At 41.9% G+C, this 16,977-nt stretch overlaps 2 protein-coding genes across 2 annotated transcripts in view; both read right to left on the bottom strand.

Moving 5' to 3' along the window:
• Nucleotides 1–16,977, bottom strand: part of LOC140302894 (transmembrane protein 263) — a 211,661-nt gene that overhangs the window by 115,510 nt on the left and 79,174 nt on the right. The gene's annotated exons all lie outside the window — the stretch shown is intronic.
• The window catches only part of cenpp (centromere protein P), a 131,075-nt gene that overhangs the window by 65,687 nt on the left and 48,411 nt on the right, over nt 1–16,977 (bottom strand). The gene's annotated exons all lie outside the window — the stretch shown is intronic.

The raw sequence follows: 16,977 nt of genomic DNA, 5'->3' as shown, positions 1-16,977 counted from the left end.
ATAATCCTGATAGATAAAACCATACTCCTAATGGGATAGCTGTTCACTAAATAAGTTCATTATATTGATGTATTTTAGAAGCTGTAGGACATGTTGTTGGTACTCTACAAAGATCCAAACCATAAGCTAACACACTGTTTACAGAGGTGGATGTTCAACCATCAACAGCAGCTGCACTGCAGACTCTGACGGGGAAGCAGCGCCACCCTTTGGTCATTTTAGAGGACAACCACTCAGTGACTTGACTTATTTCACCTTTTTGATTATGATGCCTTTTGGTCGTTTGTTTTCTAGCTTTGAAATAAATGTTTGATGAGATCCAGCTGAGTAGAAAGCGTTTCCCAGTGTGTCACCGTTGCTTTGTAAGAAGATAACAAACATGTCCTTAAAAATCCTCCTGCAGCATTTCCTCAGGTTGAGACGCTGTAATGATTGCAGAGGAGTCGGTGCAGACTGGACCTGGAATGCATGAGCAGTTAAAACTGAAAATGTTGGAATAATTTAAGTCATTTTGAAGCTCCGCATCTGTGTATCTCACCGCATGTTTGTCTCCTCTGCAGGGCTGAGGCCAGACTGTAACTAATCTAAAATTGTGCCTCTAATATCTAATATCACCTAAATCAACTCCAGATCATTTCCAGGTAGTATAACGCCCAACCTGGACCGTAAAAGCATCTTCTGTTTCCACTTGTCTCTCTCATCCGATGTTCTCTCCTCTGAAATGGTGCTATATTTATTGAGGCTGTCTTTAATAAACATGGGACACCTCAAGTTTAAATGTCTTTGCCTTTTTTTCGTGATAATATTAGTAAATCTGAAGATTTGACTTTGTTACTCGAGCTAGTATCTTATCCTCTCTTGTCCTCAGAATAAAACTTGCAATTAATCAACTTGAACAGGGTGCAGAAATGATTCTACAACGGCCAAAATCCTTTATCATTTGTCATTAAAAACAAACAATATTCAGTTTGCAGTGAGAAAAAGAAGCAGAAATCACCTAATTTTAGCACAAACAGAGAGATTGTGGCATGTTGTTCCACTCCTGAAGCCTCATCCGTCTCCACTGCTCTGTCATCACTTCATATTTCAGCTAAATTTGTCACCAGGATCGGTCTTTGTTTCCCTGGTATGTGGCAGTGGATCCATCTTTTCATCCACCAGCAGATGTCAGTGCAATACAAACATTTAAATCTGGTTCTCGAGCTTCAGCGGATGCCTGGAAACCAGTCAGAGGGGGCTGTGTTCTGGCTGCCAGGTCTGTCACGACCTCTGAAAGAAGCCAGACTAATCTGGAAAACAGTGACAGGACGAGGGGCCTTAAAGCAGCATTTAACCTACAAATACAACAGAACATCTAATAACAGAGGAAGAGCTTTCAGTGTCTTATGCAGACTTGACAAAATCTGAAAAATAGTGAAATTTTGTCGAACGAAGCCTGAAGGTGTGCTTGTTTGACTTTCACTGAGCAGTCAGGCCTGTAGATTCAGAGCAGGTCCTGAGCTTTTAGTCGGGTCAGACGACGGGTTACACCCCCCCCCCGAAGAGAAAAACACCTCATGCAAGCACAGAAATGCTTTTACACATTAAAGGAACTTAATTACATCTAAAATCCCAATGCAAAACCAGCTGATGATGCAAAATGTGGACGTAGAGGTGCATTAACATGAGTTCACCTGGTAAATCCATCCAAACCGACTTTGCATGGCTGGCACTACAGCCTGAGAGGTTATTATTCTATAATAATCATTATTATTATGTTATTCTGTCTGCAGCCTGGTGCTTTGCAGGAGCTGTACTATGGGTTAACTTATTCCTGTTTGCTTCCACTGCTGCTGGCAAAGGTCAGAGAGAAGAAACCCAGAGAAGTTTCAGCCCCAAGAGCCCAAAGCGATGAGCAGAGACATGCTGGAACACTCAATAAAACCCATGTTAACTGCAGAGCTGGTAATAATTCTCTGTGGGTTTGTTAATTTCCTTATTGCAATGTAACATTTCTGCTGAAAACTTCAGGGAGGTGCTGATCCTTGATGCTGGACATAAAAGGTGCTTCAGTCTCGCCCTGCTGACAGAAACTATTGGAACAGTGGAGCACACATGGGAATGATGAATGTGATGAAACCAGTGAGAAACGAGACGAGCTGAGTGTGTTTTCTTTGCCCTCCTGATTTCTCTGTGAGACCAAACAGCAGCCGGCTCCTGCCAACTCCCAGAAACCCAACACCTGCCGTCTTTACCTGAAACCGATACCCACGGTTGAAGGAAATTAGGCCGAGCTGCAGCAGAGTGTCGCCGCGCTGCGCTGCGGACGGTTTGCTTCTGGACTGTTTTGTCTTTTTAAATGAAGACTCTTTGTGCTGTTGGTGGGGTGGAGGGGAGCAGCCTCCCTCTGTCTGTCTCCAGGAAACATATGGAACAGATCTGCCGGTTGGCCAGGCCTCGCTCTGCCACGTCTCACAGCCGCACACACACACATGCAGCCCTAACTTCAGGGCTTTTACCTCTCTTCATCCTCTGATTTTACTCCTTTCTTGTCACCTCCTCTCCTGCCTGCCACCCTCCTCCACCCTTAGCTTCACCATCAGCTTCCAACCACAGATGGAACTTTCAGGTGAAGATACCCCCAAAAAAACACAGCATTTACCGTAAAAAGTAGACAAAGTGCAACACAACAAAAGCAAGTTTTGATTATTGTAGCACTGCATGTTCAGTTTATTCCGTTAGTGTCAATCTGCAACTTCTCCACTAGATGTCACTAATCGTTACACACTGAACCTTTAACAAAGAGGCCGTATCTGTTAAAATTAACTGGGATTTTAGAATCTGAAGGGTACAGGCAACAGCTTTTCCTTCCTTCTTATGACTGGATAGTGTAGTGGTATGATTGCCACCTTTCATGTGGGAGATCGGGGTTCAATTCCCCTGCATGGAAGGTATTACCTCCAGTAGGGGTCCTTAGGGGTCCCCCTTACCCTATCTGCCTAACTGTAAGTCGCTTTGGATAAAAGCGTCTGCTAAATGCATAAACATAAACATTTAACAGGTCGTATCTGTTAAAATTAACTGGGATTTTAGAATCTGAAGGGAACGGCAGGCATCATGACACGGAGCATATTTACATAAAACTAGATCGAATATATTATTGTGTCAGTCCGAGGCATCGGGGATTGAATGATGCATTTTCCTCCGACTATAATCCAATTTGACTTGATATATTTACTTCATGCCGAGTACATCAGGTGGAGCAATAAGGGTGCAACGATTAGTCGACAAAAAATCGATAATTAGTCGCCGATGTATTTATGTCGGTTACGTCATCAAACGTCTTTTTCACGCTGTCGAGCTGAACATCGTTTTTCGTACGGAGTGAGTCATCTCACTTCCCTCCTATCTCTGCTTAGAGATGCTAATAGCTGGAGATGACCTGTCGAGCTGAACATCGTTTTTCGTACGGAGTGAGTCATCTCACTTCCTACCTATCTCTGCTTAGAGACGCATGCGCGTTACGGTAAATAATAGCTGGAGATGACGTGTAGAAACAGGGAAATGGCTGCGGCTGAATTATCGTCCTCTAGTCCAAAAGTGTCCAGGATCTGGGAGCATTTCACCCTCAACACCCAGAAACAATAAATTACCTGCAGGTTTTGTAAAGCCGACCTCAGGTATTTGAAGAGGAAGCAGGTTGGAGCTCTGGTAAGATATTTAGCTTGTTAGCATAGCCTGCTAGCTATAAATAAGCGGAGTTTTCTTGGATTTTAACATTAAAATTGTATCATTCAGCTTCAGTCCACAGTTACAACCAGGCTGTATTATTTTTCACTTTTTGGTATTGATTTGACTGTTGGTGCATTACAGCCGCACTCTTCTTAGCATTTTCAGTTTGTTAATGTTAAAAGTGAAGATAAAATATGGCTTGAATGTATCCTTTTTCAGTTAGTAATTCTGTTAGTAATCGATTAATCGATTAATCGTTGCAATAATCGATTACTAGTCGATTATCAAAACATTCGTTATTTGCAGCCCAAGAGCAAATAAGGACTTAATTCTGCAAATTGTGTCACTTTGGAAGAAATATAATATAATGTTTGGCTCTCACGGCTCGACATTTTTAATGAGATTTCTTGACATGTTTGAGAATACAGTGAATTGTCATGATTGAGGTTTAATTCTGGAAGAAGACGGTTTGAGGCCAACAACATGGTGAGAGGAGGCAGCTCAGGTTCCCAGAGAGTGCTGTGGTAGAGTCATTAAGCAGGAGAAGGCCACTGCTTTCAGCCACTTCTCTGATTGGAGACCCTAAAACCTCACCAATCACTCAACAACTCTGATGAATTCAAGGCTACTGAAATATCAACCTGCCCTCTAATTTAAATTAACTTTCCAGCACTGTTTTTTTGGGGCACTGGTGGCCTTTATTTGACAGGGTGGGCAGGAAAGGGGGTAGAGAGAGTGGGGGAACTCCAGCTCCGGTACATGGAACTCCTGCTCAACCAATTGAGCTATAAGGCGTCCCTATATTCCAGCTTTTAGATGAAAAACATCTCAAATATCCCCAACAAACTACAGTTTCTTATCGAAATCTCAAGATTCTTGCCAAAAACCGGCAGAAACACTTGAATTAGTCCAACTTTTGTCTAATTCAGAACTATCTGACCAAACCAATAATCCACAAACTGCTTTAATCTTCATAACTTTGTCAGTAGAGCTGAATCATTTCTCACTGAATCATTACAGGCTGAATAAAAAAAAATCTCCTAAAATAACTTGGAGCTTTACAATGAAGGAACATCAGTCAACATCAGCGTAGGTGGAAGAGGTTTCCCCTATAAATACAGAGGTCTCATTCTGTTTACGTCAGGCTGTGATTGGTCGGAGCAACACAGACTCCAAGCATCAAATTAAAGTAGATTTTATGAGCTGACAGACTGGAAAACGACTGGAGTGTTTACTATGATGTGTGTTAATATGTTCACTGATTTGCTTGGCTTCCATCTATGCAATTAGCAATTCATTGCACAGTGGCGCCAGTAGCTGGGTTTCCACTGGCATTTTCATTCCTATTTAGTAGATAAGAATAAGGAAAGACAAATGGAAGCCGTATAAACACTTCCACGAATGCACAAAAAGAGTTTATAAACTCTCTTGAGGTGTTTGAAAGAAGACTTGACGCACAGTAGGTGGAATGGAAACAATTTTGTGACTCTGACCTGGTAAAGATGTTTCTGTTCTAAACCGGCAAAAAAGACATTCGACTGATAAATTAGTTTCATCCCAAACAGATGCTACGTCTTAGATAAGGATGCCATCATACGGGGGAATTATTGGTAACTGTGATGTCAAAAGAATGAAATATTGGTTAAAAAAATATATGACATTCATGAATGTTGGACTGAAATGGCTCAAATAACTCGATTACAAAGACTCCTTCGATGCTTCGTTTAACTCCCACCAACATCAGCTCAGCGGTCGCCCTGTTTCACACGGACCGTTATTACTGTCGCACAACGTGCTGCAGTTGTGGCAGCTTGATTTATTGGAGAAAATCAGAGAAAAAGAGGAAAAATGTCTAGAGTTTGGGAGCATTTCAAAGAAAAGAAAAAAGAAAATGTGTGTCAGTGTGTCCATTGTAAAAGCCAGTTAGCTTAGCACGATAGCACAACCTCAATGCTACAGAATCTCAGCAGAAAGCAACCAGTTCACATATCGAGTCCACTGAGCGGAACAAACACAAGGGAACATTTCACGTTAGCATTTTAATGGAAATCAGTCGGCTTGTTAGCTGAGAAGGAAGCTAGCAGAGAGCTGAAGGAAGCTAGCAGAGAACAAAAGGAAGCTAGCAGAGAACAGAAGGTAGCTAGCAGAGAATAGAAGGAAGCTAGCAGAGAACAGAAGGAAGCTAGCAGAGAACAGAAGGAAGCTAGCAGAGAACAGAAGGAAGCCAGCAGAGAAAAGAAGGAAGCCAGCAGAGAAAAGAAGGAAGCCAGCAGAGAAAAGAAGGAAGCCAGCAGAGAAAAGAAGGAAGCCAGCAGAGAAAAGAAGGAAGCTAGCAGAGAAAAGAAGGAAGCTAGGAGAGAACAGAAGGAAGCTAGCAGAGAACAGAAGGAAGCTAGCAGAGAACAGAAGGAAGCTAGCAGAGAAAAGAAGGGAAGCTAGCAGAGAAAAGAAGGAAGCCAGCAGAGAAAAGAAGGAAGCCAGCAGAGAAAAGAAGGAAGCTAGCAGAGAAAAGAAGGAAGCCAGCAGAGAACAGAGGGACGCTAGCAGAGAATAGAAGGAAGCTAGCAGAGAACAGAAGGAAGCTAGCAGAGAACAGAAGGTAGCTAGCAGAGAACAGAAGGAAGCTAGCAGAGAACAGAAGGAAGCCAGCAGAGAAAAGAAGGAAGCCAGCAGAGAAAAGAAGGAAGCTAGCAGAGAAAAGAAGGAAGCCAGCAGAGAAAAGAAGGAAGCTAGCAGAGAAAAGAAGGAAGCTAGGAGAGAACAGAAGGAAGCTAGCAGAGAACAGAAGGAAGCTAGCAGAGAAAAGAAGGAAGCTAGGAGAGAACAGAAGGAAGCTAGCAGAGAAAAGAAGGGAAGCTAGCAGAGAAAAGAAGGGAAGCTAGCAGAGAAAAGAAGGAAGCTAGCAGAGAATAGAAGACATTTAATTTGAAATGTTACCAGAACTCTGTTGTTTTTAAAAAGATATGAACATGGCACTTAAATACACGACAACACTATATTTTCTGAAAAATAAATGGTTCATATTAACACACCTTTCATCTTTTAAATAGTTATTATTGCAAATTTATTTCTCGTGCGATTACTCAATTAATCAGAAGAATAATCATAGAATTATTATTAATTATTACTAATTAATCAATTGCTGCAGCCCTAATTAGTTTTTGTCTCTTACTTTTCTCCTATTTTTAACCTAAATGACCAAAACAAAGACGGGAAAAAACTAAAATATAGCCAAGTGGTGAATATTAGACTTTGTGACAGTCCTAATACTCCATATTAAGAGTAAGAGCTCTTTTATTTTATTTTTGTGGATGTCCACCACAGTTGTTGTTTTGCATTTGAGGACAACTGCTTCTACAGAATTTCAAACCAATTACAAGAAACATTACCCTTCATTGATAAACCTCTTGAGACACTAACAATCCTAATTTACTCACTTCAAATCAGTTTGATTCCAGCTGTTTTGGAGCTTTTTAAATGGTTCACTTCAGGTTTGCTTCACTGCTCAGATCTGGAAAAAGGTCCAGGAGGTTCGTGGAAGTCCTGAAGCAGGTAATTAGCAGCAGGTCATATTTTTGCATCTGACTGAGCTCAACAATCATGACACGTAAGGTTACACCCATTAAAATAAAACCTTAAGAAACCAGCAGAATTTAACAACCTATAAACGTCTTTTCTTAAACAAGGAAATAAATCATTTCAGGAATGACTAAATCTGAAAAAATCCTCGGTTTTATGACGCAGGCTTGATTTTCTTACAGGTGGCGTGAGCTGCATAAGACAATCCTGAAGCTGCCTGGTCCAACTGTAAACAGACACACAAGCATTCACTGATAATTGTTCAATCATAACTTCCATTTTCTTCCAAAAATGAAGAAAATGAGAAAATGTTTATACAAATTTACCAGGGTCAGGGCACAAAGGCCCAAATAGTTTCTTTAGTTTACGAAGGAAGCTCCTTTAGTGAGAGCTGTTCAACGAGGACGTCCAGGTTCTTTCCCTTTTTTTAAGTTTATGGCAAAGTCTGAGCTGCTACTGCCAACAAACTCAAACAGCTAATGAAGCACAGAGTCTCCCCAGACTGCTGCAGATGCGTTCACAGAGGAATCAAACACTTCAGGATGCCAAAATCACAGCAAAGAACTCTCAAAAATTGGAGAAAATTGGACATTTAGGCTTTCGGAGCTCAGTCAGCACACAGTTACTGTCCAAAAACACACAAATCTGAAACATACACCACCAGCTCATCCAGAGCAGAGCCAAGGCTAAATGAGGCCAGTGAAATTAAAATGTTTACAGGCGAGGACTGAGAGGCCTGTTTGTTCATGTGAGAGAATCCCAGCAATGATGCTTTCTGCAGGGAAAAGACTGACATGAAAAATGAGCAACAGCGATGACAAGCCAACTGCTGTCTGGCTGGAGTGGAAAAAGCTGGCCTATGATGACCGTGTGTGAGAGCGGTCTGTGTGAGAAGGAGTGAGACGGTGCACAGCTGGGAACATACAACAGCAAAAAGTACAGAGGTAAAAATAATGGAACTTAATCTTTAAATGGATGAAAAGTGCTGTTTTTTTGTAAAAAAAAATAAAGAAACAAGCTTGAGTTTTCATCCTGAAACAAGGTGAAGAATTTATTTTATCCCATCTTTCAGACACATCTGTAACCACAGCAACACACCTACAGTCAATTTACCCCCCCCCCCCCCCCCCCCCCACACTGCTCAGAGAGGACAACACAAATTAAATATAAAATAATTACCTACAAAACTATTTTAAATATACCCCGTTACGGTAATGAACAGTAGTAGTGTGCCAAAGGGTGTATATAATTACAATTTTTAAAATATCTACTGGAAGAACTTCAAAGACGATCTTACCTAGTAGCCATTTTGAAACTTCTCTTCCACACAAGGCATCATGGGATTAAAAAAAAAAAAAAAAAACTATTTATTGGAACACAGGGATTTTAATGGAGCCAAATATCATTGTTACGGAAATGAATTGTTCATGCTGTCCGGACACAAATACTTGGCCCAAAATGATAACACTGCTAGTTAAAGGGTATAACCCCAACCATTTTTTCTATTTATATGTATATTAAATTATGGAGGATGTATTGTGATAATTTTGGGTTTAAGATAAAAAAAATAAAAGCCACGTTACGGTAATGAACTCTAAGGTTGAAATGTTGGCATAAAATATAGAGCAATCCATCAAATGCAATGACAACAGTAGTCCTACAATTAGTACATAACACAGTTTTATATATAATACAAAAGTTTGATTGTTTTAGTAGTTTAGTCGATCAAATCCTTACAGACACGTCAAAATGCAATTTGGTGAGAATCACCCAAATATCTGCAACACTCAGCCCTCCAGTAAAGACCAACATCAGCAGGTGTACAAATGTGTCACCAAATAGTCCGAAGCATTTGCCGTCTGACCTGTATGCTGCTTTCTGCTCCCTGCTACTGTGGGTAACACCACAAGGAGCCTCAACACGGCGATCTGCTGCATGCTTTCAACAGGAAATGAAGCCCTTTTCATCGGTCTGACAGCAGCTGAACATCTCATGATGTAAATTACTTACTCAGCCCTGTTCTAGTTTATGTGACCCCTGTGACGACCCCTCCGCTCCACTAGTTGTCTTCTTTGTTGTTGTTTCTGTTTCTATTTCTAGCACCTGAGGGAAATAGTATCCACGTTACATCGATCCTCAGAGGATGGACTTTATTTTTAGGGCACTGTTCCAGCAACACTGTAGAATCCTGTTTCAGAGCACATATTTGGGTGTCTGAAGCCACTAACAACAAGAGAAACTCTAAAAAAGCAGCAACCTGGCACTTTTTTGTGCCCCTTGGGTTTGAAAGTCTCTCATTCTGTGACCTGTTCTGACATATTCACCCCCCCCCCTTTCTGCTTTACCTCAACCTTTGAGCCCAATCCTCATTTTCTTGCTCGTATTCAGCCTGAATACAACCTCCAAATACAAGCTCATACATGTTGCAGGGGTTCTTCAACAGATTTTGAATACTCTTTATTTACATCGTCAATAAACAAAAGCTAGCCAGGAATTCCATGTATTGTATTTACCGTATATTCCATATATTCCACATTACACAGACTTGTTTTGCCGCTTGCTTGGCCTTGACCTCCATAAAAAAAAAAGATTTGTTTTCTCTCACACAACAGAATTTCTTTCCTGGTCAGATAAAACTGCTTTTACAATCGTGCTAACAGGAGCATAATGTAGCATTAGCTAACGTGCAAAGACGGTCAATAGAGTATAAATGAGAGAAGCAGACAGAGAAATATGGAGACAGACGGTCATAGCCAGAATCACAGACGCTGTTATTTTAGCCAGTAGCGATCTTAAAGCCAGAGCTTTTGAAGAGCAGTCCAATAAAAAGAGATTTTATCCAGATGGAGTCGACTGCTGAGGAGACAGTTGTGTTCTCCTCATCACAATTAGCACAGAAGGAAACGTTCAAGACCACAATGTACTATTAAACAGACATAATTACATTAACATGGGAACTTCCCAGAATTCCCCTGCCTCCAAAGACACATGAAAAAAGCATCGGCTTTAACCGCAGAAAATAATACGGTAGGTGAACTGGAGCAGGCTACTGTACCAGTTGACATATGACTGATCGAATGATAATTAAATGGACTGAAAAAATGTTCCGAACAACTCAAGAATTTCAAGATTCAGCATTTTTTTGCATTAGAAGACGAGCAGAGCGGAGGCAGCAAGTTTGATTCACGAACCGGTCAATGACGATTCAAACAGTTTGGAATAATTCAGTTTCTGTTCTGTGCGTTTATAAAGCTGTGCTGCGCCGTTGCAACGCTCTGGGTTTACAAAAGGAAGAGTGCTGGTAAAGATGCTGCAGGAGAGCAGGGAGGGAAGCGCCGTTCTTAGAGATCTTTAGAGAATAACTAGCAGTGAAGCTTATCGTTCAGGGCGGAGAGGCCATCTGCTCGGCCTGTGATACAACGCTGACTTGATTGCATTGTGCAACATTTGATCATTTCTTATGATTTAATCTCAAAGAAATATGAGAAATGGTGAAGAAGAAAAAGATCCAACTGCTGCTGGATCAAAAGAACGAGACTGAAGTGGCTGACGTGAGTTTGTCCACAGGCTGTAAGGGTCAGAAACACAAGATGATACTTTACAATGGAAGGTGTTACAGCCACCTTATAGGGGTACCTGTCCTGGGCCGACCCAGGTGTATCTGTATCTGGGGATGCCCCCCGGAGGAGATGAAGGGAGTTGCTAAAGAAGGGGAGAAGAAGAAGTCTCGTGGCCCAGAACTGGATGAAATAGTTTGATAGTTTCTGTATTTATCAGACGCTTTTATCCAAAGCGACTTACAAATGAAGATATAACAGCTTTATAAAAAGCTAACAATAAGCTACATAGAAGGAACCCAGGAGTCCGACACTGTCAGAGGGGACAGAGCAGAGATAGGGTGCTCTCGGTGCTTTTCGCTTCTCATTTATACGCATTTTCAGCTTTTGGCGTGCCGTTGGTTTGGGTTTGGAAAACCAACCAATGGTGAGGTTTAGGACAAAAGCACAAGGCAGGGCTTTAAAATAACATAAAAGTAGAAAAAAAGCACAGTAATAACATGGCGAAAGACTGCAATAAGTTCACCTTTTCATGTGAGCAGGCTGTCCTTTTGGCTGATGCAGTCAGCAAGCTGAATATCCACCAATATATCAGTGTTTATGTTTATGTCTTTTATCCAAAGCGACTTACAAATGAAGATATAACAGCTTTATAAAAAGCTAACAATAAGCTACATAGAAGGAACCCAGGAGTCCGACTCTGTCAGAGGGGACAGAGTAGAGATAGGGTGCAGGCATAGAAGGAAGAGCAGAAAGATAAAGTGCAGAGATAGAGGGGGGAGGGAAGTACAAGGTAAGTGCTGGGATAGGAGATGCTCTCTGAAGAGCTGGGTTTTCAGGAGCTTCTTGAAGATAGACAGGGACGCCCCTGTTCTGGTAGCGCTCGGTAGCTCATTCCACCATCGTGGGACGACACATGAACAGAGTTTGGATTGTCTTAGGCGTGGTGTAGGAGCTGCTAGACGACAATCCTGGGACCAACGGAGGGACCCAGTTGGGACAGAAGCCTTTGCAAGAGCATTCAAGTAGATGGAGCCGTTCCATTAAGCTCTTTGTAGCTAACATCAGGGACTTGATAGATGCAAAGACTTCAAGTCAGAGTTGGGCAAAGAATCCTTTTCAATGTGTCCGTATGACAAAAAGGGGACTCGATGAAGACAGATTACGGTCTCTGTGCATGTCGGGAAAGAAATGATGGATATCTTAACAATGGAAAAGCCGGGGTTGGGGGGGGGTTCTCCCCGTGTATGCGTGGCTTCTCTCAGGGTACTCCGACTTCCTCCCACCACCCAAAAACATGCAAGTCGGGTTGATTAGTGACTCTAAATGGACCCTCAGAGTGAGTGTGAGTGTGCACGATCAGTCCCTGTGATGGTGACCCCTCCAGGCTGTACCCGCCTTTCACCCAGTGACAGCTGGGACAGGCTCCAGCCCCCGCCAGCCTGAACTGGGTTAAGCGGGTATAGAAAATGGATGGAAAAGCCGGGTTTTATCCACATGCTGAAAACTTTGGACCCCAGGTGCTGCCAAGGAAGCATTTAGCTGAAGTTGCCTCACTTGTACAAGTGTGAAAAGATCACAGAGAGCTGTGGGGGGGGGCATTTTACTCAGCTACAGCTGACCTTTGGTCCAGCAGAACCATGCAGCTGTAGTTTAACCCAGCATTTTATGGATTTCTGAGCTTTCTGTTAGGCCTGACATGATGGATCCTCTTGTGAGGAGGATAAATAACCCAGCTGCTTTAAAAGGTAAGAGATCAGTTAAAAACAAATAAATGGACACGTTTCTTCCCGTTTTAACAAGTGAAAAGCAGGCGTTAGAGTGATGGAAACAGAACATTAAGGAGGAAAATGTCTGACAATAACCAGCTTTTGCTCAGAAGTTAAACAGTAGCTGAAGTCCGTTTTCATCTCCAAACACCAGGTTAGAGCCACATAATAAAAAAAATAGACATGGAAAGCAACTCATGTAAGCATTCATCTGTTTTCAATGAGAGTCCGAGCTGGTGGGAGCAGATCTGAGTCAACTTCACCCCTAAAAGATTGATTTCTTTTAAACGCACGACAGAAAATCATCCACTCCGAGGAGATTTTGAAGGATGTATTTGTGAAATAAAGGATGTTGTTTATCCCTTGTGAAAAGATGGAGGAAAGCATGATTTTGGTGTTTAAAAACTGAGAAGCTCAGCTGTGTGATGTCACACCCAATTATTTCCCCACAAGAGTTTGGAGGTCTTACTAATCCTCAGTGAGATCTTATCTGCATAAACCTTTCCAAATGATTTCAGTGAGACGCCCAGCAGCCTCAGGTCCAACTATGATGTTCGGTACCTGGAAACACATGTTGAGTTCGCGCTGTTATCCCTGTAAACTCGGGTCACAGTCTACGCTCGAGCTGTAAATCCGCATCAGTGACCTGTAACAATCTGCATCTCCTGACTGACAGAGACAGGCTTGATTGTGAATTCCTGATACAGCACGGATCATTTCTGAGTTAATGCTCAACTGTTTCTCAGTTTCAGACTGGGAAAAGGAAAATGCTCGGAATGCTGGGATAACAAGTCCAGTAGTCATCCGAGGACCTGGAACAACTCTCCAATACCAACGCAAACTGGAGCTAACTCAGCCGGTAATACTCCCCACATGTCTCATATTTACAGCAAGGAGAGTGACAGTTTAATCAAAGCCAGTCTGTTGTGCAGAGCTCAAGAAGACGCAGAAAATAAAAGATTTCAAAAGTTAAATACAGGCTAAAAAGCTTCTTTCAGAACTAAAAATGAACCAATCTGTATCAGCCACCTTTAAAGATAAGTTCCGGGCTGCGTTGAGCCTTAAAATCCTGTCGGGACTCTTTTTTTCAGGTAGGGTTAACACATCTTATGCAAATTATTCTTGTACATTAGACATGAAAAAGGTACCAGAAAAGCATCATGAGATGCGACAACAGCTGTAAGCTGTAACCAACAGGGATGCAAAAGATTACTCGGTAAAATATTGAACCGCATCCTTATGGGCCGCAGGTTTCCGGTTTTGCAATTCATTTTGTGCTGATGCTTTACAGTGAAAAGCCCCCCCGCGAGATGCGAGTTAATGTTAAATACAGGCTAAAAAGCTTCTTTCAGAACTAAAAAATGAACCAATCTATATCAGCCACCTTTAAAGATAAGTTCCAGGCTGTGTTGAGCCTTAAAATCCTGTCGAGACTCTTTTTCAGGTAGGGTTAACACATCTTATGCAAATTATTCTTGTACATTATACATGAAAAAGGTACCAGAAAAGCATCATAAGATGCGACAACAGCTAACGTCAGAGCTGGAACCAACAGGGATGCAAGGTACTCGGTAAAATATTGAACCGTTCGGTCCACTATGCACGGGACAATGCATCCTTATGGGCCACTGTGAGTGAAAAGCCCCCCCGCGAGACGCGAGTTAATGTCCAATCACTGTGCCGCCACCCACCCACGCCCTATCAGTCACACTGTTGTAACTGGAGGTGGGTTCAAAGGTCAGCTCGCACACAGAAGCAGAAAAAAGAAAACAAAAAGGCGTGGCCAGCATTAGAAGAGGAGCTGAGAGCACCAGGACATTTCCCGGTGTCCTGGCCGCAGAACTGGCATTAAAGGCATTAAAGGCCCTACCTCCAGTAGGGGTCCCTAGGAAAGACCCCTTTACCCTAACTGCTACCAGTGTAAGTTGCTTTGGATGAAAGCGTCGGCTAAATGCATAAAAACATAAACATAAAACTCAGGGATTGCTGATGGTTGGTGGGCCGTCTGGTGGAGGCTGGGCTCACAGAGTCTAACAGCAGAGTTATGTTCTGTTAGTTTAATGTACATTGAGAGGGCGGAGTTTGTGCGCTGCTACTAATGGTGCGTTCAAGTCGTACACAAATGTCGGAATTTCTGAGCTCCGAGTCAGAATTTTAATTTTACCATTTGAAAGTTGTGTTTAGTAACTGTTAACTTGAAATAAAAGTGTTAAATTATTCAGTAAACCAGTGAAACTGGTATGTTTACAGTTATTGCTGACAAGCAAAATAAAGAGAGAATTCTGGGAGAAAAGAAAAATTGTTCTTTTTACGCACAAAATACGTAGTGAAACTGAACCGAAACGTGTCCCAAAAGCCGAGGTACTGACCATACCATGGATACCGGGACCGTTGCACCCCAAGTACTACAGACTTCTTCTGGATTGGAATCTGTTGTTTTTCAGGTCAGTGTTTCACATCTTCTTGTAGCAAACCTACTGCTTAATGCTTTGAAAAGCACTTGATTACATGGACACCATTTTATACGAAGGAAAAATGGTTCCATAGAAGTGTCCCAAAAATCGAGGTACTGACCATACCGTGGGTTACCTGTACCGTTGCATCTCTAGTAACCAAACAGTTTAAAAACAGAGGAAAACATCTCAGTCCCGCATTTAATCTGTCCAGAACAGAGACTGTATGTAAAACAGATGGAAGAGGTCACCATGACGTCTGTGAACGAGCGTTCTTACGCATTAAGTTCAGCTTTTGGTCATCTTTTTTGGAGTGGAAGTGAACATATCTGGATTATGGGATTATTATCACCATAACAACCTTTTGGGCAGTTTTATAGTTTATTTCAGAGAAGTTTATGTTTTCTGAATGCAGTCTTTTGAAGTGAGTTAGAGTGTTTATGAGCCTCTTTCGGTGGTATTTCACTTTAAGATCAGTTTTACATCCGACAGCAGATGATTTCCTCCATTTTTATGCACGCTATGGTCAGGAAGTCTTAAATGAGTGATCCAGGAGGGATAATGATTGATCAATCTGCACCATGAGTGGAAAGAGGTGTTGTCGACTGTCGTAAAGCTGCACGCAGCAAAAACTAAAAGGGCTTGTTTTTTATTACATTTCTGAGGCAGAAACTCCACAAAAATAGGTACATTTGCTCAGCTATTAATGTGGATCAACTGAAAAGCCATTTAGATTCCAGCAGGTTCGCTGCTCTGTTGTGATTGGTCAGGGAACAGCCCCAAAATGTCATATTTGGGCCGTCCTGTATGAGCAGATGAAAGCTGATAAGTTATATCTGGCTGAAATAATCCTAAATTTAAAAGGTTTTTCTGCCTCTTGAATAGGGCTGCTGCTAACGACTATTTTGATAGTCGACGAGTCATCGATTAATCGACTAATCGGTTAATTACTAATTAAAACAATCTAAAACTGAAAAAGGATGTAATGCACCAACAGTCAAATCAATACCAAAAAGTGAAAAATAATACAGCCTGGTTGTAACCGTGGACTGAAGCTGAATGATACAATTTTAATGTTAAAATCATTTATAGCTAGCAGGCTACGCTAACAAGCTAAATATCTTACCAGAGCTCCAACCTGTTTCCTCTTCAAATACGTGACGTCGGCTTTACAAAACCTGCAGGTAATCTATCTTTTCTGGGTGCTGAGGGTGAAATGCTCCCAGATCCTGGACACTTTTGGACGAGAGGACGATAATTCAGCCGCAGCCATTTCCCTGTTTCTACAGGTCATCTCCGATATTATTTACCGTAACGCGCATGCGTCTCTAAGCAGAGATAGGTAGGAAGTGAGATGACTCACTCCGTACGAAAAACGATGTTCAGCTCGACAGCGTGAAAAAGACGTGATGACGTAATGGACGATTAAATGTCGACGACTAATTATGTTATCGAGTTTTGTTGCCAGGTCATGACAATCCACCCCAAAGATACGGGTGCAACGAGCTGACAGCTCTGTCAGATATGATCTTACAGGACTGTTTCCCAGCTGTGAACAAGTTGGACATTAGATGGCAACTAGTTACGTTTTTCAAAGAAGGATAAATGATTTTACACCAGGAAACACCTACAGTTGGTGTCAAAAAGAGGCAAAACTGAAGAATACATACATACATGTTGTGGTAATAACATGAGGTGTGGGGGGGTTGTTTTCTGCTAACATGAACATACCATGATCATTTACAACATGTGTGAGAGACCATTTTCCCACTTGAACTCTACATAAACCCTGCGGGGATCTGCATAAACATCATTTTCAGATTTCAAAGGTCAGATATGGCTTTTATCCCAATCCTCTAACCAATAACAGATTAGTCCAATTCAATCATGGTGGGATTCTTTAACATC

Source organism: Leuresthes tenuis, unplaced genomic scaffold (assembly GCF_036924035.1).
Source record: "Leuresthes tenuis unplaced genomic scaffold, fLeuTen1.0.hap1 SCAF_3, whole genome shotgun sequence".
Classification (NCBI taxonomy): Eukaryota; Metazoa; Chordata; class Actinopteri; order Atheriniformes; family Atherinopsidae; genus Leuresthes; species Leuresthes tenuis.
The sequence above is the reverse complement of the archived record's forward strand: the minus strand, read 5'-3'. Positions and strand labels throughout refer to the sequence as shown.